Source organism: Chinchilla lanigera, unplaced genomic scaffold (assembly GCF_000276665.1).
Source record: "Chinchilla lanigera isolate Chin_1 unplaced genomic scaffold, ChiLan1.0 scaffold00007, whole genome shotgun sequence".
Taxonomy (NCBI): Eukaryota; Metazoa; Chordata; class Mammalia; order Rodentia; family Chinchillidae; genus Chinchilla; species Chinchilla lanigera.
In genome coordinates, this window is record NW_004955408.1 from 36,316,020 (window position 1) to 36,342,719 (window position 26,700).

Genomic DNA, 26,700 nt, shown 5'->3' on the forward strand with positions numbered 1-26,700 from the left:
CCAGAGACACTCTAGTTGCTTTACATCTTGAAAGATAAACTACTAACAAATGCCCTCACAGGGCTACAATGTAGTTAGCTCACTAGCTAAAAATAGTCTGCTCCTGCTTTTCCTAAGATAACCCCCTTTTCCCTGCCAACGCTGCATGTCCTCCTATCTCATGTCCATGCCCCTTTTAACCTAACCCATGCCTCTCAGGCATTAACATATATGCCAAGTGCCTGAAGACCATGTTAAACTGTAGATTGTATCCCTGCAATATGCCTTAGCATCTGTATTTCTAATAAGCTTTTAGGTAATGCGGATGCTGCTGGCCCAGGAACAAGGCTTTAGATCACTTGTCAACAGGGCTCTGGGGATGTAACTGGGTAATTACTGGGAGCTCTTCCCTGGGACCAGCAGATTGCCTGGAAAGCCCCCGTTCTCATTACAGATCCTTATCCTAACCCCCTCCAATTAACATAAGGACACATGGGGGAATCAGACCTTTCAAAACTCAGACCCTGTGAACGACCCACCAGCACAGTGGGCATCGTCCACCCAGCTCCCCGTTCGTTCGGGCTCCTCCCGAGCCATTCCCACCTCTTTTCATTGTTCATTATCGCATGTCTGAGCAAACACAAGCTTCAGCCCGATAAGCAAGAGACTGACTTTTCCATAAATAATAGATTCTCATGAAAAACAAAAAGGAAAGGGAACGGAATGGAAAGGTGTTATATATTCAATTTATTTTAGGTTCCAAACCTATTTTTTTCCTTAGGCCTGTTGCTTGATTTCCATTAAGTCATCCAGTCTGCTCATTACCTTTGAATCAGTTTTTCCTGCTACTCTAAAAAGACTTGAAAGAGATTTTTAAAAACTTATTAGCCTTTAAAAATCTTTCTTTTTATCTACTACCATTAAAGAAATGGCAGATAATACGTCGGGCACGTGTATTAAGTGTCCTAAGGAGGTGCACCATTGATGTGGCTGAAAACTCTCCTATCCAATTTTCGGAAATATTTGCTTTGATCTTTTTCTTCCAGGTCATCTTAATGGGACTGCTAACTAGCGTGTACTAAGCCCTCAGAATGTGTTCACATTACATTTTCTGTTTATTTTTCAATATTCAAACTTATGAAGTGCACTCCTAAAGAATTTGAGAAGCCAACAAAGTTGAGATACTATCCAAAGTTACTGGTTTTCATATATTCTTAAGACAGAAAGGGGATGTGTAATTTTTCCCTCATTACTTATTTGATTAATATTCTCTAAAGTAACATGCTGATTGAGAAAAGGCCTTTGTTTTATCTATTGAGGAAGCCTCTACAATGGAAGCTTTATTTTGTAAGAGTATTACTAACAAGAAAGCATTAAGACTGGCTAATAATGTCTTTGGATCTAAACCAGAGAAGAAAATCCAATGATGTAAATTGCTATACATCTGATACTTTTATTAAGAAGTCAAATGATCCCCTGAGTCAATGTAAAGCATTCTGCAAATAAGGACGGGATATGCTCAGCACTATTAATTAAAGTATATTATACTCAGAACATTGCAATATGTAAGCTACACTTTCAGATGAGCTAAAGTGCTCTTAGGGGCTGCAAATTGATGCCATTTTCCAAAGTGCTGAACCTTATCCCTGGACACACCTTTTGTACAGTGGGACTCTGGCCCCATGGCTGCCATGGTTACTGTGTGAGATCATCTGTCCTGCCACTTAAGACGCACACCTGCAAACAGGGCTGTCTGGCAGTCCAGGGACTGAATGGTCCAGTCTGGAGGGGACGACTGTTCTTGAACTGGCTTCAAAGCTCTGTGGGAAAAAACACAGCGGGGCTCCACATAACAGCTACAGCCAGTTGTGCCACCTTCACCCTCCTTGACAGTTTTTTCTTTCCTTAAGATCTGATGTATGGACCTTACATCTTGCTCCCAGGAGGACTGACACACTCCGGATAATGTACATTTAGCTGCCTCATCCAAGGCAGCCGAGCAATGGCTCTCAAAGCTCATGGTGTGTCTCGGGGAATATTACATTTCTTGTCACCCTGAAGCAGAAGACTAGCCATGGAGGACAGGCGTGGCAGAAAGGTCCAAACTCCTGCCTGGGTTGCAGAGGGCACCAGTGGGTGGCTTACACATCTCAGGGCATTTAATAAACAAGAGTGATAAGACAGGCCCCTAGTATGTGTGTTCAATTCAAAGCTCTTCCCCAGTTGTAACATAAAAATAACGTGGTGTATCATGGGAAGGTTATGTGTTAATAACGCACTTTTCATTGCTGGAGCTTCTTCAGCTGAAGAGTTTAAGATACGCTTCAAAAAAATCTTTTTGACAAGAACAGTGAAATCAGGGAACACCTGTCCACAGATCATACCAAGTCAGCAGAAGCGCTATAAAGACAACTTTACTCTCTCTGACTGGATGGCATCAGTGCATCTTAAAGCTGCAGCGCTCTGCACAATCTTGTTCTGTAAACAGCAGTAGAGAACCACAGTAATTTTATCATTACACACAAACATTTAATCTCTATGCTTAAATGAATGCTGCCTTGGGAACTGAAGAGTTAATGGGGCAGTCTCGGCCTCCTCTGTCTATATCTTCTACTTGTAAAAAGACCCATTGATGATGTGGAGCAGCTTCGTGTAGATACAGTGCTCTACACCACTAATTCAAAGTTTCCCAGTGCTAGCTGATGGGAAAACCAGATAAAGACTTCTAAGGCTCTCTGATGAATCAACTGAAAATCAAAATCAAAATCATTATAAGCAAACAACAAATCAGACCCGATAAATCATTTGATAGCTCTGAAAATTAGGAGGCAAACAGACTGAAATCCCTTGATATAGCCAATGACCTAGTAAGAGATTACTTCATCAGCTTGTATAAGCTTCTACCATTTTAGGAATGAATTGAGAAATAAAAATTTCAGAGTATGAGGAGCTCCCCTTGAAATGGGAGACATTCCCCTTTTTCTCTCCCATAGCATATTGAGACCTCCGATAACTAGGACAGGAGCACTGAGCCTGCAGAGACAAGGTGCAGAAGGACCTTGATCATGATAGCAGATCATCTGCAGAAGACCACACTACTGTAATACCCTCGTGACACTGGCATGGGAAGTGCAGGATGAGGAGCTGACATGCAGGCAGCTCCAACGGAAACTCCCTGACCTGAGTGAGGAAGGCTACGTTTTTTTCCTCCTCTGCTGGAATAGACAAGAGAAATAAAACATGAAGAGTGGTGGAGAAGCAAGAAATAAAATGATTTTATTTGTAAGTGTTAAGTTATACTTTTCTAATGAGGCATAAATATCCAATTATTATTAACAGAATGTGCCATCCAAGTATTTCTCTGGTAATCATAAAAATGCGGCACACCATTAATATAAAATTCACACCTTTTCCTGTGTATCATTCATAAGATGTTTCCATTATACTTTTCAGAATATCTAGCAGTGTACAAACATTAATCAGAATGTTCTACCAACACAGCATCATGAACAGCTCTCTGCCACACGTAAGTTCTACCTGTGCAGATGTGCAAAGCACTTACTGAACTCAGTTACCAGTGACCGAAGAGTACTGGCTCCACTGTTCATAGGCCTTCTAAATGGGCATTTTAAATTGGTAATGGAACTTAACTCCATATGGGTAAAAAGTAAGGAACTGCATCCTTTTAAAGTTTAGGCAGAGGCTGGGGATTTAGCTCAGCAGCACAGCACCTGCCTGGCAAGCGCAAGGTCATGAGTTCGATTCCTGGTAATGGAAAAAAAAAAAAAGTTTGGGCAGAAAGGTACTAATGGTGAAGGAGTTTATTTTTTAGAGGCACTTTAAAACATCATCACCTTAAAATGTAAGCGTTAGACACACTTGTGATTATTTGAGATCATTCATTTCCCTAATGTTTCCTTCTATGACTTCTTCTAAGCTTCCTTGTTTTCTTTTTTGTTTTTTTGTAAATACCCAAGTGGGTGCTTTCTTAAAAATTATTTTAAAGAGAAAAAAACACAATAAAAATGATACAGCTTCTCTGGTTTTTATTTTGAAAGCAAAATACATATTGGTACTAAAAGTTCTTTACAAATTTCACACTGTCAGCAATGTCTGGGTTATTTTAAGAGAGAAGAGATCACAGAGAGAGTGATCCTCTCTGAGGTTATCTGACACCATTATTCTACCTTTTAGTTCTTGAACCTGAAACCAGGCCTGTGAAATTATACTTCAAAAGTGCAAACATTAACAGTATCTAATGATGCAGAGAACCATGACAGGCTCCTGACTTGAAACTTTGCCTTTACCTGGCTTTTCTGAACAAAAAAAGCAAAAACACAATTTTCCTAGAAAATTTTCCCAGATCCAATCTTCTCCAGGGTCCTGCTTCTCCCGGACTGTCTGTCCACAGGTTCCCAGTGTAAGTCTTTCTGCTCTGTGGTCTCAGGAACCTGCACAGTCCCCAGGCGCCCTGCACTGAACAGGAATAAAGACACCTTCCGTTTACTCAGGCCTTTAAACTGTGTTAGAACACATACCGCATCATTTGGTACACAGCAAAACCTCAGAGGGAGACGCGTGGCTCTCTGATTATCTTACACGAAGAACACTGTGGTCAGAATGATTCACTGAATGAGAGGCTGCCAAAATGAACTGATCTTCACAGTCACCTGGAAGACACCGATTTCTGCTGACTGTTAGTCCTGGAGATGGGTTGGGCAGGTCTCTGACAAAGCCACATGTGCTCCTGCTCCAGTTCAAGTACAGACTCACTCCTGCACTACATCTTCTAGCCTTTGTGTGTGCACACACACGTGCATATGCTCTGCAGCTGCCCTCGCATCAGCCTGCTCACCTGAACAGAAGACGGGAGAAGATACAAGCAGGAAACCCTTATCTAGATAAGCCCTGAGAGCTTAGAGCAGCTTACAGTACTGACTCACTGAATCGTCATGGTAACCTTATGTGGCCCCTGCTACTACCATTCCACTTTACAAAGCAGGAAGCAAAGCCTAAGTTAAGGAGTTCGACTGAACCCACACAGGTAGTGAAGGGTGAAATTTGGTTCTGAATCTAAGTCTGGCTTCTCTGCAGCACCTGCTGACATAATGCCTGTTTGTTCTCTCCAGTGCATGCTTTTGTTGGCTGAGGTTGTTTCCTTCCTACCCTGAGTAAGTTTTGACTGAGTACTGAATTGAGGTGTAACAGGTAGCTTAGAGATTGTAATCTCCAGCGTGCTTTATCAGCCTCCTGTTTGCAATTAAGCAGAGACACACTACAACAATGAGGACATCAATAATCCCACTAAGGAATTCGCTTGTTTGAACTGACAATTCAGTGACAGGAGCTGTCAACTTTCTGACTGGCAGGGTAGGGCTTTAGAACATCTGCCTGATGCTTGCTACTATGATTCTCCTGAGTTAGTCACAGGAGCCTCTTGTAGATCCTCACAGCAGTTATCTACATAAATGTGAAGAAACAGCGACAACAAAGGACACTGGTATGTCAGTCACCACCCCCACATCACTGACACCAGTGGAAGACTCACTGATTACCCCAGAGAACACTGCAAGGGAAACCTGGCCCGACTTCTTCCTGCTCTTTCACATTTCACAGCATCTGTGGCCTAGAGCTTCCTCTGATCTTCACAATGCTTTTTAAAAGAGGATTTTGTAGCCAACCGTCCTTCTCAACATGTTTTAGTCTGTCACGCTGGAAATTACATAGTGCACTATTTGGGCAAAATGATAAAAAAAAATCCATGTAACTCTACATAAACTATCATTCTGGTCAAGAGGAAAGCGCTTCTGCCATTTTGCTGAGAATAAAGACAGGTGCCATGGGAGGCAGCAAGGACAGGATAGGGTAGTGCCCAAAAGAGAGCTGTGGGAAACTCGATGCCGATGACTTCGTCACCCTTTGGGTCAACTTATGATCTGGTGCTAAATGAAGTCCCCGAGGGCTGGGGCCAGCAGGAGGGCGCCCTTCCCAATCCCTCAGCGCAGGGGCGAAGGCCAGGGAACAACGTGTTAAGCACCTGAGGATTCAGGGAGACAACTCTGGCCAGGGCGCAGCCTGAACCTATATTCTGTCTCCTCGGAGAGGCTCAGGCCTATTCCAGCTGGTGGACGGACAACTCTTAGAGAGCTTATTTACACATATCCTTCTCTGAGCTCACACTCACTTCCAAGAAGTAGTACCTACCAGTGGGGCAATTTTATAAATCCAATAGAAAATTACTTCATAATTGGTCCTAAATGTTGCCAGATGTAACAAAAATGAACATGGTTTCATTCAGCCATTGCCAAAATATACTGGAAAGTTAAAAAACTAAAGCAAAAACAGAAAACTAGATCTGGTGTAAGGATAAATTCCTAATAACAGCGCTCTTGTGTAGAAGAAAGCATCCCCTGCAGAGAAGACCCAGGAGGAGACGGCCCGCTCTAGAGAGCATGCGCTCAACCCTCAGAAGCCTTGGAGGCCCCACAGGGTGCTTCCCAACTTGGAAAGCACACTGTATTACTAGTCTCCAAACTGCTTTGAAAACTACAGAGCAGAAACGAGTATGCACAGCCCACTGATGTAATGACTATTACATTACGTAACTTTGTATCAGAGCTGCATTGAAGGGAATGTGTGGGGAAACTTTTATTAACATATTTCCTTTAAACACAAATAGGGTCTCATTTACCTGTAAGCACTTGAAAATCCATCAACTATACTCTTAGCCAAATTTCTTCTAAACTTCAATGTAACCACTGAAGTGAGACCACCGCTGAACTCCAAGTTCCGCTCCTCAAAGGGATTAAATCTTAAACACACCGTCTCGTCTCCACCGCCACTTTGGCTGATCACGCTCGGTGTCATTAGCGTCTCTTTAACATGGCAGCTGATGCCTTGTGGTCCCTTTGCAAATAGGGGAGAGTGGAGCCTTGGAGAAGAGTGAATTCTAATTGCCTGCCGCAGGACTGTGTGGCGCTGCCTGTGACAGCAGCCAATGGGGAAAATAGGAAGGCATTAGAGAAGGTCTGTTGTACTGATGGAGTGGAATTCCTAGAACACACTGTGCTATCAAAGGAGATTTGGCTCCACAGTGCTGGCAGCAAACAATGGGCTCAATAGTACCCAGCACTGGTTGCTGGGCATAGTCTTAGCTCCTTTAGTCAGAGCTGCCTTTCATTCAAGGGAGCAGGAGCCACCCTAGAGAATGGAAAAGAGGACGTGTGTTATGGTCCGGAAAAACCGAGAGTCACACGTTAGGAGAAAAACCCCACAGACTTTGAATCAGGATGACTGAACGATTCAATACACACATGGCTTCTCACAGTCCCTATGATAGGCTTCAACCAATCTACAATCATTTCATTATTAACAACCATCCAAATGATTGGCAGACTGTGTCCAGCCTCTACGCTAGAAAGATCTGGGGTGGATGATGGATCTTTCTCAGACTTTTATCTCTGGAGAGGGATGGGAGAGAAGACTCTAATAAATGGGTATGGGAATGGGGCCGGCAGAGAGCCTAGAGTTAGGGAGGGTCTCTCTATTCTGTGTGCTGTGCGTCTGTGGTCCACGCTCATGAAAACAAGCAATGAACTATAGTAACGTCAGTGTAAATGTGTAAACACACACACAAAATACACCTTGCCTTAGAAAGAATCATCACAGATGGGTAAAATATTCCACCAGTAATAAGCCAGGAGTGGGTTAAAGTTAGTTCTTGCAAAATGGAGAGGAAAGAAGAAAGCAAAAACCAGGAAGAATTCCTACTCAAAATTGCCTCAGGTACTCAGGACCTTAACCCACTGAAATCAAAGACTGTTAATTATAGCCTGGACAAGTAAGCGCAAGCCCGTGTCAGTAATGGGGCATTGTCAAACTAGTTTGCTCCTGAAATAGCCACTTTAAACTAATTTCAGTGTGCAAAAATCGTTTAGAGTGAAATATTTGCACCAAAGTATATTGCAGCTATCACCAATTCCTTATTGTAAAGGTAGAAAATAAAGTCTACACTTTTAACTGGAGAGGACTACATGGAAAGTACCATGTAGTATTTTTATAAGACATTTTTTTTTTCCAAAACTACTGTGAAGAAAGCAAAGTTGCAAAGAAAATTCTGCATTTTAAGATTTGGTTTGATGAGAGGTGGGCAGTGAAGTCCAGATGATCCCTGACTACCTTCTTGAAAGGTTTCACTGAGGTGCACACATGCAAGCGCACACACACACACACACACACACACACACACACACAAAACAAGCATTCAATACCCATCTGGAGCTTTTGTGGCAGGAAGCCTTGGAACCCAAAGTCCCTGACTCTGGAGAAAGCTGTTTTGCAACAGGGCCTGCACCAGAAGCCGAGGGCCATGGCTGGCCAGTAGGTTCCCTGTCCATCCAGCCCACTGCCACCGTGTTTATTGAGATTGTCAGGACACTGCCAATTAGGGCCTATTTTCATGAAGGTTTTTGTGTTGTGAACATCTGTCCACTAGCATCTGGCCAGGGCCCAAATCCATTTCACAACAAACACCAAACAGCTGTCAGATAGTCCTGACTTTGGGTGAAGACCAAATGAACGCAATTCTCCTACCACTGGGGAGGGCCCCATTCCTATCACTCGGCTTTGGAGATGCACGGTCTCCTAGCTCTGACTCCCTGACCCCTGACCAGTAACTTCCTTATTTCTGTGAAGTCAGCTTTGCCCACTTGAATAAATAATCGGAATAGATAAAGCCAAAATTAACTCTTACTTGCTTTAGAGTTCATGATCAACTTAGCCCAGGCTTTTCTTCCATCGCCCTCTCTCCTCATTGTACTTCAGTGAAGTAGGGCCGGAGGCCATGTCAGAACAGAGACTTACTTTCCAGCCTGTGTACTCCACTGTTTAGTGGTTCAGCTATTACATTTTGTATTTAAAGCTAATTACTTCACTTCAGTTTACTGTTATGCATAGTTAATGACAGTGTAACCAAGACTCACTGTAGAGAATGAACTTTTTGTGTGCATACGCTCGATTGTTACTTTTTTTTCTTTTGGGCTTCTTTTTTTTACATTTTGTTTGGAGTACATGATGTTTCCATTTACTGTAAGGGATTGATACATGTACACAACACATTTCAATACACTGTTCTGAGTTAGACTTTTACAGAGAACTTAGGCCATTTTGGTGAAAATTCTTGAATATCATGACTCCAAATATTACGTTACCTACAATCTAAAGACTGGAATTCACAACATGCATCCAGTAAAGAAACCCTTGGTGATAGCACCCCACTGTTCTATGTCTGTCCTAAAAAGGGGAGAGCCGTGCTTAGGGCATGAGATACGAGCCTGATGAGAACCAGCGGCAGACCACACACCGGGCCCAAAGGCAAATGAACACAGCAGTACTTAGGTATTGCTTACTTAGGTAGCTCACCTCTAATACCTAATAGAATATTTTTAAAATATTCAGTAGTATCCAATTTAGCTCTCTGCAAATAGTAGGCATGTAATAAATTATTTTCTATGGCAGAAAATAAATCTGTTGTTATGCAATCTGTTCTTTTAAGTCATGCCATGACACACCAAAGAACAGAGAAAAAGACAGAAGCAGGCAAAAGCCTCATCCAGACACTATCATGTTGTCATTACCTTTTTTTTCAGTTTTAACTTCCATGCACAGAACCTATTCCCTGCTGGTGATAAGAACACTAAACTTAATCTAATCCCACTAGGAGGTCTTAATATCAAATAATAATGGCCAACTCTATTAAGGGTTTACCACACACCAGCCATTCTCCCAGTATATACTGCTTCGTTGAATCATAAGAATCTCATCTTACCAGGTATACTCTCACATTAGAGATGAAGAAGGCAAGGAGCAGAGATATTAAGTAACTTTCCCAAGGTCCCATAACCCAACAGAATAGCAAACTCTACAGCTCGTACATTGAACTACTCTACCATGATTCTGCTCTACAAGAAAAGAGGCGGAGTCCTACATGTAATTTGGTATTTCAGACTGATTTTGTATGTTTAGTATTAATATGGTTTTAGACGTCCTACCTGATCCTAATTTTAAAACTCTGGGGCAGACACCATCACCGTCATCACCATGATCACCACCATCATCATCATCATCGATCTTTTGGTGGAGCGCCTATCAGCCACTGCTTCCATGAGCTGGACGTACTTGAACCACTGTCCTGTTACTCTCATAACCCAGTGAGAAGCCCACATGGTACATGCGCAAAATAGCCATGGTGTCCTCGCTCATTCCAAACTCTAGAGTTTGTTTGCCCTTTACCCAAGGAGTAGCAAAGTTGGCAAAGTGTCTCATACCAGTTTAGACTGCAGTGTGATTCTTCTCACAGAGAATAATCTTTAAAGAGCTTGAACTAAGAAAATGTATGGAAGCTTGAGAACTCTTCCCCGAGGACTCACAAACTTTGAGAATGTCTGTTGGAACACTCAGTGGTGGTTGAAATACTTTTGTGATACTTGTGATTTTACTTAAATTTATTAAAGAAGCTCTTTCAGACTTATTTAGACTTTTATTTTAACATATATGGCTTTTAAAATATGCAAAATAGAAAATAAAGTGAAATTAACGGGGTAGCCCTAAGTGTTCATTTTTGGTGTTTGACTTTGTTTTCAGAGTTCAGCTTTCAATTCAGTCACCGCAGTGTGTTTTTCCACTCATGCTGTCCTCTGGGGCATTAGTGATGCGCACATTTTATTTTATCCACAATGTTTCAAACCACGTGCTACCAACTTCCTGTCTGTACTTAGAGTTAGTGTGCGGCTGGATTGGCTGGCTGTTGATTAGATAATAATATTCTCTGTATGTTTTTTTTTTTTTTTCTTTTTTCCACTTTTTTGGGTTCCAAACAAAAGTGGTTGTGCTGAGATTAACACTAGAGGGCAGCCTGCAAGTAAAGTTAGGAACAAGCAATACCAACCATAGCTATGCAATACCTTAACACACATAGGGCAGATAAGTAACCTTTAATTCAATTCTCAGCAACACCAACTCGAACATGATGTCCTAACATTAAAAACAATTATTCCTTAATTTGTTAACTTTTAGCTTGAATGTACCTGTAACATAAGACATCAAAGCAGTTTGTAAACTTTCTCCATTCTAGAAACTTAATTTATTAAAGCTACTGAAAATGTGTGTTGTTTCTAATCCTGCTTTTTTCCTGCTTCTACTACTCAGTTTCTTTCTTAAAATGTATGAGAATAACACACGCTACCAGTTTAGAAAAACTTGTAAAAATGCACTCTGAAGGTAAATATAGAATACTCATATTTTTAGGATTCTGTGTACAAATATCTTTTAACAAGTACAGGTATTGGAGGATTACTCTGGACACCTCTCTTATCAATATTTATTTAAAGGTTGAAACCATAAAATGAAATCTATGGTACCTCAATCATCTATGCAATGAAGACAGTCCAAATAAAATATTCACCCCACATTTCCCCTTCTACTATGCAAGCAGAGTTCTTTAATTTTAGCAAAAAGCGTCAAAAGTTTTTCTTAAAAGCCTAGCTATCGGGTTAACATTGTCTTATAAAATAAACAACACAGCTGAGGTGTTATCTGTGCTTTGTACATGACATCATCTATAACATTTCAGCTGCACAAAGGCAATCGAAGCGATAAACACTCATATAAATATGCCCCCAAGTGGAGTGAGAGGGAGGGAAAGCACATGTAGATCTAATTCCAAAATTCAAACACTTTTATCAAATAAAATTGTTTGGAATGAAGAAAAGAAAGGAAATTAAATGACCCCTCTATGTTCTGACTCTTCCATGCGCAAATCATTATGCTCTTAGCCCTCCTGCTCTTTTCTAAGGCCAGTTTTCACGGACACCCTGGACGATGCCTCTGTCCTCCTCATATTACCTACTTTCTGTCACGGTGTGCGTCCCCCTACAACCAGCAACCCATCGGTCCCAGCAGCCAGGTCCAGTGTGACACTGTCAGCATGTTTTGTTCTAAGACAGCATTCCCTTTGCAGAGCTAAGAATGAGCACCACCACCCAGGTCCAGGTCTCTGGTACTCAGTCTACTGCGTGTCAAGTAGGTACCGTCGATGACAGCCATGAGGTAAATGCTTTATTTATAAATCTGGGTTCCTGCTTTGGCCAGTGCCACCACTGTCCATTCACTCCCCAGATGTGACATTTTGCAAACACTTTTGATTCCTCTGCTCCTTCCTTCACGCATCTCACCGGCCCAGGTCTTTCCAGCTAAAGCTTGCCAACACACTTGGAAGCTGTCCCCTTCTTCTGCCCATAGTCCTAACAGATTCACGTTTCTAAAACATCCATCTGATGATGCCATCTTCTTGTGGAAAAGCTGCAGCTGCCTGCAGAGCCAAGTTCCCCTCTTATTTGTCTCCCCCTCCATTCCTTTCTTTTCCCATATTGGGGTCTGGACCTGTGACCTTCACACTGAGCTACACTGCCAGACTTCTTCACTTCTTGTTTTGAGACTGGATCTCACTAAGTCATGAAGTTGCCCAGACTGGCCTGGAATTTACGATCTTTCTGCCTCGGGCCCCCAGAGTTCTGGGATTACAGGCATGTGCCTCCACGCCTGGCTCTAGCTCCTCTCTTTTAAGCAAGGCAGAGCCCTCTGCCAGCTCTTCTCAGTGCTCTCTAGCGCTTCCCACACCACTTGTGCCTGAGCTCCAGATACACGGAAAACCCTTTCTGCTCTGGGTCCCATCCTCCCCCCATGCCACCCGCTTCCTCCCTTTGCCCCATTTGCCCCATCTCACCCACTCCTTAGACACAACCGAAAGGTTTCCTCCTGCACTGAGCTCTGCCTCACTTCCCTCCCAGCGGGCCATGGCGCGCTTTCCATCCTTAGCACCGTCACCACTCCAGCACTCTGCTTCCAGGACAGGGACTTCTCACGTACCACATTCTTCACTAGTGTGGGCTCGACGTCCAGCACACAGTAGGTACACAACTGCGGCAGTCGATGTGTAGCTTCAACTTCATTGGTTTGGGGTCTGCCCAGGGGTGGTGAAGCACACTTCTCGTGGGCCCAGGTGGGTGGTAGAGGTGTGGTGTTAGCATCCACGTCTGAATCTTGGCTCCTACCACTCTCAGACTCTTCCTGCTCTGCTTCCTGGCTGCCACAAGCTGAGCACAGCTGCTCACACCCTTACTGCTCTGCAGCCAGCTGACCATGGGCTGGAACCATGAGCACGTTAAACCTCTTCCCTTTAAGTTGAGGGGCAGGAATTGTGCAGCAGTGATGAAGCTGACTCATAAGACCGTCCCATCAGTAAATTCTTAACTAATTCATCATTATCTTTCTGCAGCATCCAGAACTTTTTCTTGCCTGGAGTGTTAAACATTTGCCCACTGAAGTAAATGGAACTGCTACGCTGACAACACCTAGTCTTCTTAAGAAAAGTGAGATAATGCTTGTCGGAGGGAAGGTGCACTTACGTCGTGCCATGGGGCGCTCTTCACTCCTTGCTAGAAACATGTTTTTGTCTTATATGTACAAATTTTAAGCCCCAGGGGGCTGTTATTGCCAGAGTATCTGCTTTAGCCTTTTGTCTCTCCCATTTCACCCTGTGCTAGGATAAAGGTGCACTCTTACAGTACTACTTATTTTTACCCCTACAATAAAATAGGGCTAAAATCACAAATAAAGTCACCATCTGCCACCTGATCTGCTTCAGGAGATTTTGACTTAAAATTGCAAGGATCTCCAGAGACAGTGTGGCTTCCACAAAGGGTCCTCTGCTGAGAAGCGGGAATTTAAGTACCACTTGCTCTGAAGTTTCAGGCAGCATATACAGAAAGCTACTTCTGCACTTGCTCTGTACTGGGGCTCAACCTGCATAACTGGCATCACTTAGGAACACCTATGACTGGAAGGCTGCCTTATTTCTTTTAATATTTGTGATGTATGGAGCAAATACTACAGTGACATGCTGAAACTAAAAACCTCAGGCTTAAAAGGCTGGAGTCCTTGTCCCAGGCCCTTCCCTAACCAGAGCCACACTCCTAGGCCAATTATTTGGCCTCTGTAACACTCAGTTATCTCATCTTTAAATTGAGCATAGTAATACCAGCTCTACCTAACCCATAATAATACTTGCCTGGCAACTGAGGGTTGTAATGAGATTAAATGAGGCAAAGTTTACCAACACACCTTGAAAAATACAAGCACTATATAAACGAGTCTTTATTATTAATAACACCATTAAATACCGTCGCTGCTGATCGTCAGTACACCTGACTACTGGCTCTGATGTGGGGCTCCAAGGAGCCTCTCCTAGGCAGCACGGCCCTGTGAACACCTCATGGCTGGGAGGCAGGCTGTGCCCTTCCAAGGATGAGGACAACACAGGGACTAAGAAACAGTGAAAGACGTGGGTATATTACGAACACTTTTCACAGGATAAGCCCTCTAGTTAAGTCTAGGCAGGTTGACAACATGGAAGAAAATGCATTATCTTAGGCCCTTTCAAATTTTGCTTAGGAAGAATCTGCATTTCAGTAATAACATGATAACTTCAGGTTCTCACAACATTTCAGAACCTCTTCTTGCACCTGGCATGTTGGAGGGTCTGCATAGAACTAGAGGTGGCTGTTTTTCTAAGCGCAAAGGCAATGGTGTCCTTTTTACTCTTGGGAACGGATGTGTTTGGGAGTATTAACAGGTCTTGTGTTTGGGACCTGGCAAAATGTGAAGTGAAAGTCCCCACCCCCCACCCCCCGCGCGTCTGAGATTTCCCTGGAGAATTAATTAATCAGCATATTCACCATGTTGAACTTCCCTTCATCACAAATGGGAGGAAACACCTTGCAGATAAAAACTGACTTTTATAGAAAACTTTTCCCTGTACTCTGAACATTCCTTTTTAAAAAGTATCTAAAAGATATGGTCCCTTTTTTCTTAGTTACAGATGAAACTCTTCCACTCTTTGTACTTTGGACACCTCTTCTCTGGACCAACACCGGACTATGGTGCAAGGCAACTTTATTGCTATTAAAAATGAAGTCATACTGCATGCAGTGGGACAATCACTCCAAAAAGTCATTTAGATAATCACTACTGTAGGACACAGTATAGAGAATATTACAAGTTGATTCAGTCTTGGTGATTTCTCATAAAGATGCCTACAGATGGGTAAGTGTAATTGTAAAAGCTAAGCATTTACAATTCACAAGCACAAATGAGGCCAAACTGGACGGGTTTTATGCTCTTAGAGTTTTGCATAAGTTACAAAATGATTGTTCACACAGAAATTTAATTTATAAGTTGGCATTTATATATTATATCCAACTCTTATTAGGCTCTCATTAAAAGTTGAATGTAAACAGCACATTAACATTTATAATTGTTTCTTCATATCTGTTATAAGCTCATGACACAGGAAAACATACTTTTAACCAAAAGTAAGATACAGTTCTCTCCAGTGTCTTCAGTATTTCCTGTTTCTGGTTAGCACTCAGTCAAAGTACTTTTGGGCAAAGGACATGCTACTTGGCCTACTATTTTCAGCAAATAGGAGGTTTTTATCTGAAAAAACTGAGGTACATTCAAAATTCCATTCAGTTACTGGAAGGAATGGTCCTGAATTCTGCTAAGAGTCAGTAACTATCAGCAAGTTTAAAAGGTAGATTTCTTTAAAATTAAATATGTTTCCTCTAAAGATACAAAGACTCTGAATCACTCGTAAATTTCAGTTGGGACTCAAGTGATATTTCACTCGCAAGATGGCCATTCTGAAAAATGACTCAGAATCACGTTTTTCAGTATAGTAAGCATGGTGTGATCTGTATGGTGGGCAAATGGGAGCATGACCACGTCACCGCTGTCTGAAAACACTCCATCTAAACACAGCCTCTGTGGATCCTTAGAGGCACAAGAGCGCATCTGTAATCAGAAGTCATTAATTAAGATTATTTAAATTCCACGCTGTAGTTGACTGACATCCACAGAAAAAGTACTGCTCACTTTTCTGAAAACTGTATGTGCCACTCACATCTAACGGGACCCCCAAACTACAATCTTGGGATTACCGAGAGGCAGGAAAACTAAATTTACAAAAATTTTTCTTTTAACACCAAAAGCTTCAGCCTCAGTCTCACTGTCTGTCTCTCCTCTGTCCACTCCTTCTCTCTTCCCTCTCCTCCACCATCCTTACTCTGCCAAATGATCAGGGACCCCTAATCCTGAGTTTACAAATGCATGTTTTCTTTGCTTCTGGGAGCTATATGAGGGAGGTAGAGACAGGCCGGGAATAATTGCAGCCTATGGTGAGCCAGACCACATGATCAGAAACTGCTGTGACACTCAAAAGTGTTTCTCCACAGAAGCCTGGTGAAGCCAGGAGCAATTAAGGCCATGTTACCCTTTTAATTTATTTCACATTGTTGGCCTCTAAAATCAATCATTTTGTGTGGTTGAGAAAGAGGGATCTATATAATAGGCACGTGTATTAAAAATGCTTGCTGATCTTACACAAAAATTTTGGCAGGCCAGATCTGGGGAAACTTAAAACGGCTGCTTTGAAGATCACTTTGAAATAAAAACCAGTCATCTTTTAGTAAAAAAAAAAAAAAGTAGCTAATCTCCTACATTAGCCCCATTTGCAATGACTTCAGAAGTTTTCCTCTTCTGAATCTGCTCGGATTTTCCACCTGATGCCTACGCATCCTGAATATGTCAAATTATTTTGTTTTAATCTGAAAAGGAATCAAACTGTTTGACTCAGATGGCTAGGAGTCCTTGAGAGCCCACTTGAGAAGCGGCAACTAAAACATTAAGATGTGTACCGGTGTCTGTTACACAAGGTCAATTTACCTAACAAAAGCAAGCTGTGTCCTACGTCACACACCAGGCAAATAAATCACAGCAATGCGTGTAGCTTCCTCTTGCAGCAATTTACTGTCCAAATCTCTTCCTGACGGTCTGTCAATGTATATATACAACTGGAGAGCCTTTCCTAATCAGCTCTGACGTTAAAAACCTAAAAAGAAGGCAACGTATTAGAATTATTAGAGAAATGAAAAATATTCATATACTGAAGAGCTGGCAAAGCAGTAGGCCTATGGTCCGAAACGTGCTATCCTTTTGTTGCAAAATATAGCAAGATGGTGTGTAGCTCGGCAGTAATGAGTGTCAAACCAAAGACAGGAAAGGTTAAACCTGAAGTCATGCTCTACATCTTTACATTGCCAAAGCAAAACAATCACATGACATTTATGATGTCATTTCATTTATTTAGCGATCTGCACAGCCAAAGCCGAATAATGAAGCTGAATTTCTGAGCAAAGTCACGAATGCCCTCTTATACCTCCACATTTTTGAACAGGCTTTAATGCAGAGTTCACACCCCTCTGCTTTCTTGCCGAAAGATGAAAGTGACATCAGCCCCTGGACTGTAATTTTTTCTCGAGCAAGACTGAGCAGGAGGCAAATCCTGGAGTAAATATCAGCTGGACGTGCACATAACGAGGTCCAGGGAGACCCTCAGAAGTTGTCTTCTAACCCAGCACCAAATTATATGAGAAGCAGTTTTCAGTTCTTTCTTAGAACAACTGCCAAAATAACTGCAGGCCCTGCAAGCCCCAGTATGTTTCAAACCTTTCCCAAGACACCCAGCACTATCTGAGGCACCGAAACTATGGCAACCGAATAAGAGAGCAGCCTCCATGATTAATAGATGAAGATCCCAGCGACAGCATCTAGCTAGGGTCATCATTCATGATGGGAACAGAATTAGTAGAGAACCTATCTCGAAAACCATTAACAAGTATTCTTATAAAAACAACTCCACTGCCATCCTGCCGCACATGCTTGAGTTTAGAAGCCTGTGAACAATTCGGTTTCTATTTATCACTCACTGCACAGGCAGGAGAATAAGCTTAGTAACTCAGATGCTCATGTTTTTAGAATAGTGAAAGGCTGAAAGAACACTTTTCCACCAGGGTATCTGAGGCCTAAGAACAAACGCAGTCAAAAACCAAAATATGTGAATGAAGTCAGGTGGTTCTCCGAGGTAGGGAGGAGGAGGGACAGTGTTTGCCTGGCTGGGCGTGTTCCGTGGAATGCAGATTTGCACAAAGCATTCCATTTTCAGGAAAGGAGCATTTCATTCACCAGCTCAATCAGTATTCTCTCAGTTTCCTCACCCAAGGGCAGTAGGCATCCAGGGGAGGGGTGAGCAAGACCTGGAGGCCCTGCAATATTCATGAAAAGACTGGGTGCTCTCCTTGCGAAGAGAATCGCAAATAGGAAAAGAGGAAAGAAGGGTCTGTCACAGACAGCTGTCTATGAAACTCCCACATAATAATAATAAGCAGTAATAATAGATTCTTTATTTCTTTGCAGCCCTTTGGATGTGTATTTTCCAATAGCGTGTTTTCATTGTACGGAATACCAGATCAAATCATTGCTGGTCCTTCTTGTGGGGAAGGGGGGGCAGAAGGGCCCAGAGAGGGTAAACAGCATCAACTCAAGAGAATCTTCTACTAAAATTCTTAAGTTGGCATGGATTCTTTGAATGAAGTTTTCTACAGATGGCAATTATAGGTTAGTTGGAAACCACTAGAAAGGACCTAGTTATAATAAAGGAAAGCCCCAGGCCTAAAGGCTGCACCTATGTGGAAATATCTGTTACTAACAACACTTTCAAAGCAACGGTCATCACACTGGCTCCCTGGCAGGATCCAGCCCTTCAGTCTTTGGGGCACATTAATTGTTTTATTTCCCCCTCTTTATATCCTCTCTCCACTTGCAGAACTTGAGAAAACTCTTTCCTCCAGGATGAAAATAACTGTAATTTGAAGCCATGTATTCCTAGAAGACATGAGGGCAGCAGAAGTCCTCAGGGAACTGTGGTGATAATAGCAATTTATTTCCCCGTCTACTGTGCATTTTAGAAGTCAGCTTTTTCTCACTGATAAGGACTTGCACAACTAGTATTTGAATCAAAATTGAGGCTCTGTAGCAGGATATCAGTACAGTAAGTGCTGTCTATATAGGTCAGCCAATTATGTCCTATCTTCTAGTGAGCAAGGTAGTTGTTTACTTTTACTTGGAGACTTGTGCTCTTCCAAACTGATTCAAGCATGGCCAGGGAAGACACTGACTTGGTGGACACATGGGCATTTTGAAGACCCTTTGGCAGCAGTTCTAGCCTGAGTCTCCAGGAGGAATGCTGTCATCAGCCAAGCTTTTCTCCTACCAATTTTTTTCCTTGGGAATTTGATCCATCTCTGAAGGGGCTGCCCTCAGATTCTAAATGTGGGTACACAGAGTACATTTTATTCTTAAAACGTTAATAAGTAATAGCTATCACTTTTTTTTTTATGGTACCAGAAATTGAACTCAGGACCTTGTACTTAGCAGGCAGGTGCTGTGTCGCTGAACTATATCCCTGGCTATCTTTTTTTTTTTTTTAAATTGCCATTTGGGCTTTACTTTGACATAGGTCCTACACTGCCTGCAACTGTTTTGTTTGTTTGATTGTTCTGTTTTTGTACAGTGGTTTGTTTCTTCAATGTTTTGGGTGTGATATTTCAGCTTCTACAGTTAAGAAAATGACCATCACTCTTCCCGTGCACATGACTCTCACAGGCCTTCCAGCCAAAACCCGAGACACTCCTGGCAGCTTAGGACGTGAACGCTCATTTCTCTCCCAAAGGCTGTTTCTTTTGCATCACCTCTTTATATTACAGATTTGTAGCCATTTCCTTCCCTACTGCCCCCTACAAAGGCACTGCTTGCTGTTTCAAAACCCATTTCCAGGGCATTTTCCATTCCTATAATCACCCAAGTAAGAATAATACCCTGTGCTCAGGGAGCACCTGTTGTGTACCAGGCATTGTTCGAGAAGTTTATGGTTGTTATCACATTTATTCTACTCACCAGTCATGACATAATCAGCATACTGCCAATGCACAAATGCAAACTGAAGCAGAGAAGTTAAAAGAAATGGCTCAGCCATACTGTTCATAATAAGAGAAAAAAGGATACAATTCCAAGTGTTCTGTATCTGCCAGAGAAGCTTCAGCACTGCCTCCGGGACTAGCACCCCTCCACGCATACAAACATCACCCCACAGAACCTAATGTTTGCAACCTTCCTCCAGTACTCCAGGACCACTCTGACGTGTTGCTCTCCATTAATGGTTACATTGCCATGCAGGATTCTAGAACTTAGCTGGACAAAAACAATTCTCTTGAATTTTTATAATGCCTGGCAAACTGCCATTCCCATGACCTTGCCTGATTTTATGTTCATAACAAAAGCAATCTCTACTTGAAGCAGTTGAGATTCTGATTAATACAGTCACTATTCATGCTCTGTGGATTGTGCATCTTTAGTGAATTGGAGGATATTATTCAATTTCCTAATGTGGTTTACACTAAAACTTTATCAACAGACTATGATTTTTTTATGATTTAGAAGATGATGAGGTCGGGTCCCTGTTATACCCCACGTTTCGAGTGGGAACTAGATTCACATCAAACTTTCCCAACTTCCAAAGTATATATTTTACCAAAGGCACTCATGTTTGTGATTTCCCATTATCCTCCCTGCAGTGCTCCGAAGTGGGAAGTTTACTATTCAAAAATTTCACTAAAATAATGCAGCCTCAAATTTAAGTGGTTGGTCCAAGGAACTAAGAGTAGAGAATCCATCTTCTAGCTCCACATACAGGACCTTGCACAACAGTTATAGTGTCCTGGCACAGGGCAAAATACAGGTTAAAAGGCATAATACATCTTTCTATAGAATTATGGAAGTTTAAACCTCCTGGTAAACTCCAAAGAAGGAGGAAGGCTGTCTGGGCAGTGGTCAGCATATACAACAAATGAGGCCAGGGTCTAAAGCTCAGGCCTTATGAATGCCGGCTGTCTCCTCAGCTCTATTTCTTGGCAAGTTGATTTCCCCTAACTCAGACTCCTTCTAGTTCTAACCAGGTGTCTCCCAGTTGTGTCCTCTTAGCCACAGGAGGGGACTGGGTGCAAGTGTGGGAATGAACAGGCTCTAACCCATCACCAAGACCAGGAAAACAACACACAGAGAATGTTCCACTAATGATACGTGAGACTTAGAGATAACCCATTTGATGAAAACAAAATCTAGAAAAACCAGGCCCTCCAAAAGAGAGAAAATGAAGGCTGGCTGTCTGCAAAATGATTCACTTTTTATTCACTCAACAAATCCTTGGTATGGAGGGCCTGTGATGCCCAAGTCACTGTTCCAGAGGTTGGAGGGAGAGCAGAGAATAAAGCATAAAAACGTCCCCATGGCATTGTGTTCTGGAGGAGGACAGAAAACAAACAAGGACAACACAGAGTCGGTTAGACGGTGAGAAGTACAAAGCGATGAAAGGGGGCCTACAATGGGTAGCAAGTGCTTGGGTAGAAGGATAAAGTACAACGATCAGAGAGCCTGTGCTGAAAAAGCGACATTTGTGCAGAGATCCCAGGGATGGGGGAAGCAAGTCACACAGCTGTGTGGGGAAAGAGCAGTCCACGCCATGCAGGAAGCCTGTGCAGAGGTGCTGCAAAGGACCCCGAAGGACAGCAGACCTGGTAGGCAGAAGTAGCCACAGGACAGGACTGCTGGAAGTCAGGGAGAGGCCTAAGTGCAGAGGCCACGGTAAGGGCTTTGGCTTTTACTAGAACAAGATGGGAAAGTACCTGTGCAGAGAAGTTAACTGACCTAGCTTAGTTTAAAAAACAAAAGTAAAAACAAGTATGTTGAGAAAAGTCAGTAGTGGCCAAGAGCCGAAGCAGGGAAGCAAGTTGGGAGCGGGGAGGCTGTAGCCAGAACGCCATGGCTGGGCTGCTGTGTGGCCACTGGGGTGGCAGAGTCTGAGGAAGTCGGCACGCACTCTGGGGGTGGAGCCACAACACTGCCAAGGGAAGAGTCAAGGGTAAACCTTAAACCCTGAGATCCAAGTAACTCAAATAATGGAATTCTCATGGTGGAGACTGTAAGAAAGCAAACTGCAAAGAGGGGCTAGAATTTGATTTTCTGAAGATATTGAGTTGGAGGTGCCTTTTATAATGAAGAGGAGCTACCTACCCAGGGAGCACCGGCTATCTGCCAGGTCCAAAATACTGTAGACAGTTTGTCACGACACTTTACATTAATATGATTTGAGTTATTCTATTGAAGAAGTTTTGCAAGTTCTCACCTGCTTCACAAAGCAAGAAACTTTTGTGTATGCACTAGACAGTAATAGTCCCTTGCTAAGTAGTCCTGAGCTCCCTTGTCCCCTTGAGGTTTGTGGGTATGACATCTTATTTGCCCATTTCAAAGGGATTAAATGCCTCCCTTCCCCACTTTACCATATCCCCAAGAGGCTACCGTGTGGTTGCCAGCAGAGAATAGCTCAGTTGCTCTTGTAGCACACTTTAAGGCAGATGGGAAAAGCCTTCACTGTGAAATAGAAGTATCTCAAAGACAACTTGGCTCCAGGGTACCCCAAGAGAGTAGGGGTTCCTGGATGAGAAGGCTTGGCATAATACTTCAAGGCTGCACCTTTCCATGGCAGGCACAAATGTCTGCTGTACCATGGGACCTTTAAGTAAGTATGTTAAGAAACACCCATTCCGGGAGTGGGCTGATAAATCATCTATACCTAAGCATGGGGGGCTGGGGGGGCAGTGAAGAGCTCCCCTTTACATGCAGGCAAATGGCAGGTGCTTAATTAAAGCATTTGCAATTAGCTTGGCTCGTTCTGTGATTCCTTTCTGCAAACAATAAAGGGGGAGAATATATTAGTTCTCGGCAATCTACTTCTAAAACACATTTTTTGTCCCATTATCATCCTTTTATCCTAGAGCAAAAAAGCTCAATCTTTTATACGCAGTAAGTAAACAATCTGACTTACTCCTTTGCTCAAAACAGTATTTCCCCCGTTTTATATAGGAGTGCAAAACACCCACTTCCTTTTATAGCACAAATATAAACTTTACATTTAATACATGTTCTTAACTTAGATGTCTTCTTATTCAACAAAGATAACGGTCTTTCTAATTTTTGCTATTCTGATTCAACACACTCAACTTCACTAGTTTATTGTTAGCCTACTCAACATGTAAATGTTGTTTTCTATAATATTTTTTCTAATAATATTTTTCTAATAAGTTAGAAAAGCACTAAACTTTGAAAGAATTTGAGGAGTCTGTGTTTGTGTGGAAAGTGTTGTACTCACTTAATTGAAGGTACAGACATTTTTTACGTAAGAAAAGTAAATAAATATGCTCTAAGTGGAGAAATATGAACCAGGTGTGACTATTTTATTCATTCAATTATTCATGCAATGTTTACTTGAGTGCTCTTTATCAGGTCTTACTAATTTTTACCTTACTTTAATTTAGAGGTTTTGTCCAGTCAGTATATTGTGTGGGTGGCTCCTGAGATAATGATTTTGGATGTCTGCTTAATATTCACATATAGTATTGAGAATGTGGGGCACTTCTTAAGGGTTATAGTTGCAAAACATAACACATCAGGAAGATTGGCCCCTTAAACATTAAAGAAGAAACAATACTTCTTTACATCATGACAAAAAATTCATAGAACAAAATTAAGGTGTTAAATCTAGTGTGCATTCTTCTCTGATTTAGGGTGTTTTGGAAAATGTCTCATTCAAAAATGTCTCAAACCAAAGTACAAACAGGGAGTGGTATTTACTCAGGATTCAAGTAAGTTACCATATAAACAAGAATGGGTAAGCCAAATACAAGTAGTTAGTGCAATTACTTGTTAACAGATAACTCAGGTTAATAGGTGGAGACACAGGTCTGCCACTATATTTAAGGTTAGGTTAATAATTAACTTTGGTGCCTGGAGTAGTTTAATCAAAGCTCACTGTAAATGACTAAACATAATTTTAAAGAAACTACAAAAAATGCTTCCAATCTTGACCTCTGCTAGCCATTTGGGGGAGGTTTAAAAAAAAAAAGTGAGAGTATTTTCATTTAGAATTGAACACAAGCATCTTTACCTTTTCCGGAAAGCAAAAAGATTAATGTATTTTGAACCACTAATCTTTCCCTGCTCTCCACAGTAGCAGACGGTGGGCTTGATGCCCAAAATGTATGTCCACCAGGGGAAGGAAGGCCTACAACTATCAGGAGTAAAGAAAAGCCAGGCATCAGAACTGGATTTTCCCACCCGGGAAAAACTTCAAAACCAGCGCTGGGGGGCATTCAGTAGCTTTCCTGAGACCTGCTGGCACAGTGCTGCATCCAGGGTAAGGGGCTTTCCAGACAAGAAGCAAAGAAAGTTGCGCACGGGAAGTGTGACAGGGGTCTGTGTGCGTCCTCAAGAGCCTTGTGCGTAAAGCCTTTCACGAGTAGTAACTAGATTTCCAGGAAGAGTAAACAAAGCGCGATCCCTCTGTGGCGTCCTTGGCCATCGCATTCCCGAAACCTCTTGGAGGGAGGGCTGCCGAGCGCCGCACAGGCTAGAGGCTGCCGCTGCCCCTTGGAAATGTCCTGGCTAGGAAGACAGCATCTTTGGTCTCCAGTCCCTGCGAGGCTCCACGAGCACCTGACTGCATTTCCACTCCTCCCTGGACCTTCCCCGGCAGGAACTGCGCGCGGTGAGCAGGAGGCTGGAGTGCGGCACTTGCAGCTGTGCAACCCGGGCCTGGGTCCACAGGCTTTCTCGCACCAGCCAGGGTCACCGCCATCACACCAGCCCCTGAGATCTGCTCTACACCATCCCTTTAACCCTTCCCCCACTGCTCGGGAGACTGGTCCAGCAGGTACCGCGGGCCAGGAGGCGCCACCCTGCAGAGGGCCAGCAACGGCTCCTAGCCACCTCTCTCGGCTGTCCACACGGCTGCCTCCGGCCGGGTTCCCGCAGGCTGAACACGCTGAGCTCCGATCCTTTCGTGCCCGCCACCCTCGGAGAAACTTTCCAAAACAGCCAAGCTCAGTAACCCGGCTGTGTAAGGGAGGAAGCGTCCGGGGCAGGGGCGGCCGGGAGCGGAAAAGGTGTTGAGTCCTGTTTCCTTTCCCGGCATCCCGAAGTCCGGGACAGCTCCCCGGCTGGCCGCTCAGGTGGTGCAAGGAGGGAGGAGACCTCGGGATCCTGCCTCGCCTGGTCTCCCACAGTGGAGAACTGAGAAAAACGCGAGGAATCGATAGCAGACGCTTCCCGTCCGCCCAGGGTCTGGAGGGGTGGGCGGGCACTGCCGGGCTCACTCCAGGACAGAGAGGCAGCTCCCGGACGAGTGGAGAAGTCGCACGCCCTTAACCCGGGGCTGGGGAAGCGTCCCCCTCGGAGTGGCCAGCCGGGGCTATCCCCTGCCAGACCTACCCATCCTCCCTCCAGGGACCCCCTTTCCAGAGGGACAGCACCGAGCTCGAAGGAGGGCGCAGCAGGCGGCAGCCCCAGCGCAGAGGACTCTGCTTGCGTGGGACGCGGCCGGCGGGCAGCATACTTGCCGCTCATCTGAGCGCTGAGATGCGGACCGGACTTAGAGCCAGGGCACCGCGCAACACCGAGTGGCCGCTCCTAGGTACGCAGTGGAGCGAACAAAGCTCGGAATCTCCGGTGCCAGGGGCCTCTGGAGCAAGGGTCTCCCCGCGGGTGCCCAGGGCCATCACAAGTTTCCCGCACTCGGGGGAGCTCAGTCCCGATCCTGCGCTGACAACAAAAGGCTCTCGTCTCCTCCCCACTGCCTCCGGGGAAGGCTTCCTTCCCCTCTAGAACCCAAACCAAAGCGGACGAGAGCAGCGGCGTTCCTCCCAACACCCCTTACTCCGGAGGGCAGACCGCCTTCTCCAGCCTTCCCCGCCGGAACGGAGCGCTCCCCATCCCACCCTCTCGGGCCCACTCTGCTCCCTGCTGGCGGGAGAGCCGGGACGAGCCTCGGACCGCACAGCCCTGGGCAGGGCGGCCACCCAAGCCGTCGCGGTGCGGGGCGGCGCCGGGCGTGTGCAAGGCGCGGGTGGGGAAGGGCTCGGCTCCGGGCCGGGTGATCCCGGGGCGCACGATGAGGGGAGAGGCGGGCAGGGCTGGGGACTGCTCCCCCAGGACCGGGCAGCGCTCGAGAGAGAAAAGAGACAAAATACAACGCAGGTACTACAAAGGCCACGGCGCGCGCCTGAGGGAGGTGGTGTCAGCCCGGGACCCGCGGCCGGGCCCCGCGGTTCCGGAGGTGGGGCGCGCAGGGAAGCCGGCCGTACCTTTCGGTGCATCGACGTGCAGGCGGCCGGCTCGGGACGGGCTGGCACGGCGTGTATCCCATTTAGTAATCCATTATCGAGCTCGCTCCGGGCCTCGGGCTGCACGCTCCGCTTTGCCAGCCTTTGTCATTCCTACATGTGTGCTCTTTGGGGCCACAGCCGCGGCTACTTTCTGAGATGCAAGCGAGCTGTGTTCATCCCAATGACACGGAGAAGGCGCAAAAAGAAGCCAAAAAGAAAAAGAAAAGAAAAGAAAAAAGGAAGAAAAAACACCAACACGGAGGAGGGTAAATGTCCAGGAAACTCTTCTCCAAATCCAAATTCCACTCGGAGTCCACTCCTGTCCCCTCGGTGTGTCCGCCGGTTAACAAGTCATCCCGGGGCGCGGGGCGGGGGGCTGGGCGGGGCGCGCGGCTCGGCCGGCCTGAACTACACAGCGAGACCCTAAAAAAAAAAAAAAAAAAAAAAAAAAAAAAGTATAAACGGAGGAATAAACACCATTGGGACCAAAGCAAGT

At 44.2% G+C, this 26,700-nt stretch overlaps 1 protein-coding gene across 6 annotated transcripts in view; it reads right to left on the reverse strand.

The window, feature by feature from the left end:
- The window catches only part of Sema6a (sema domain, transmembrane domain (TM), and cytoplasmic domain, (semaphorin) 6A), a 124,318-nt gene that overhangs the window by 96,206 nt on the left and 1,412 nt on the right, over positions 1 to 26,700 (reverse strand). For 2 of the 6 annotated variants that reach the window (XM_005376541.2, XM_005376540.2), the window contains exon 1: positions 26,184 to 26,598. The exons of 1 other annotated variant lie outside the window; for it this stretch is intronic. The gene's annotated coding sequence lies outside the window, so the exon portion shown is untranslated. Of the gene's footprint in view, positions 1 to 26,183; positions 26,601 to 26,700 lie in introns of those variants that run through there. 3 more of the 6 variants (XM_013506973.1, XM_013506976.1, XM_005376537.2) reach the window with 2 other exon arrangements.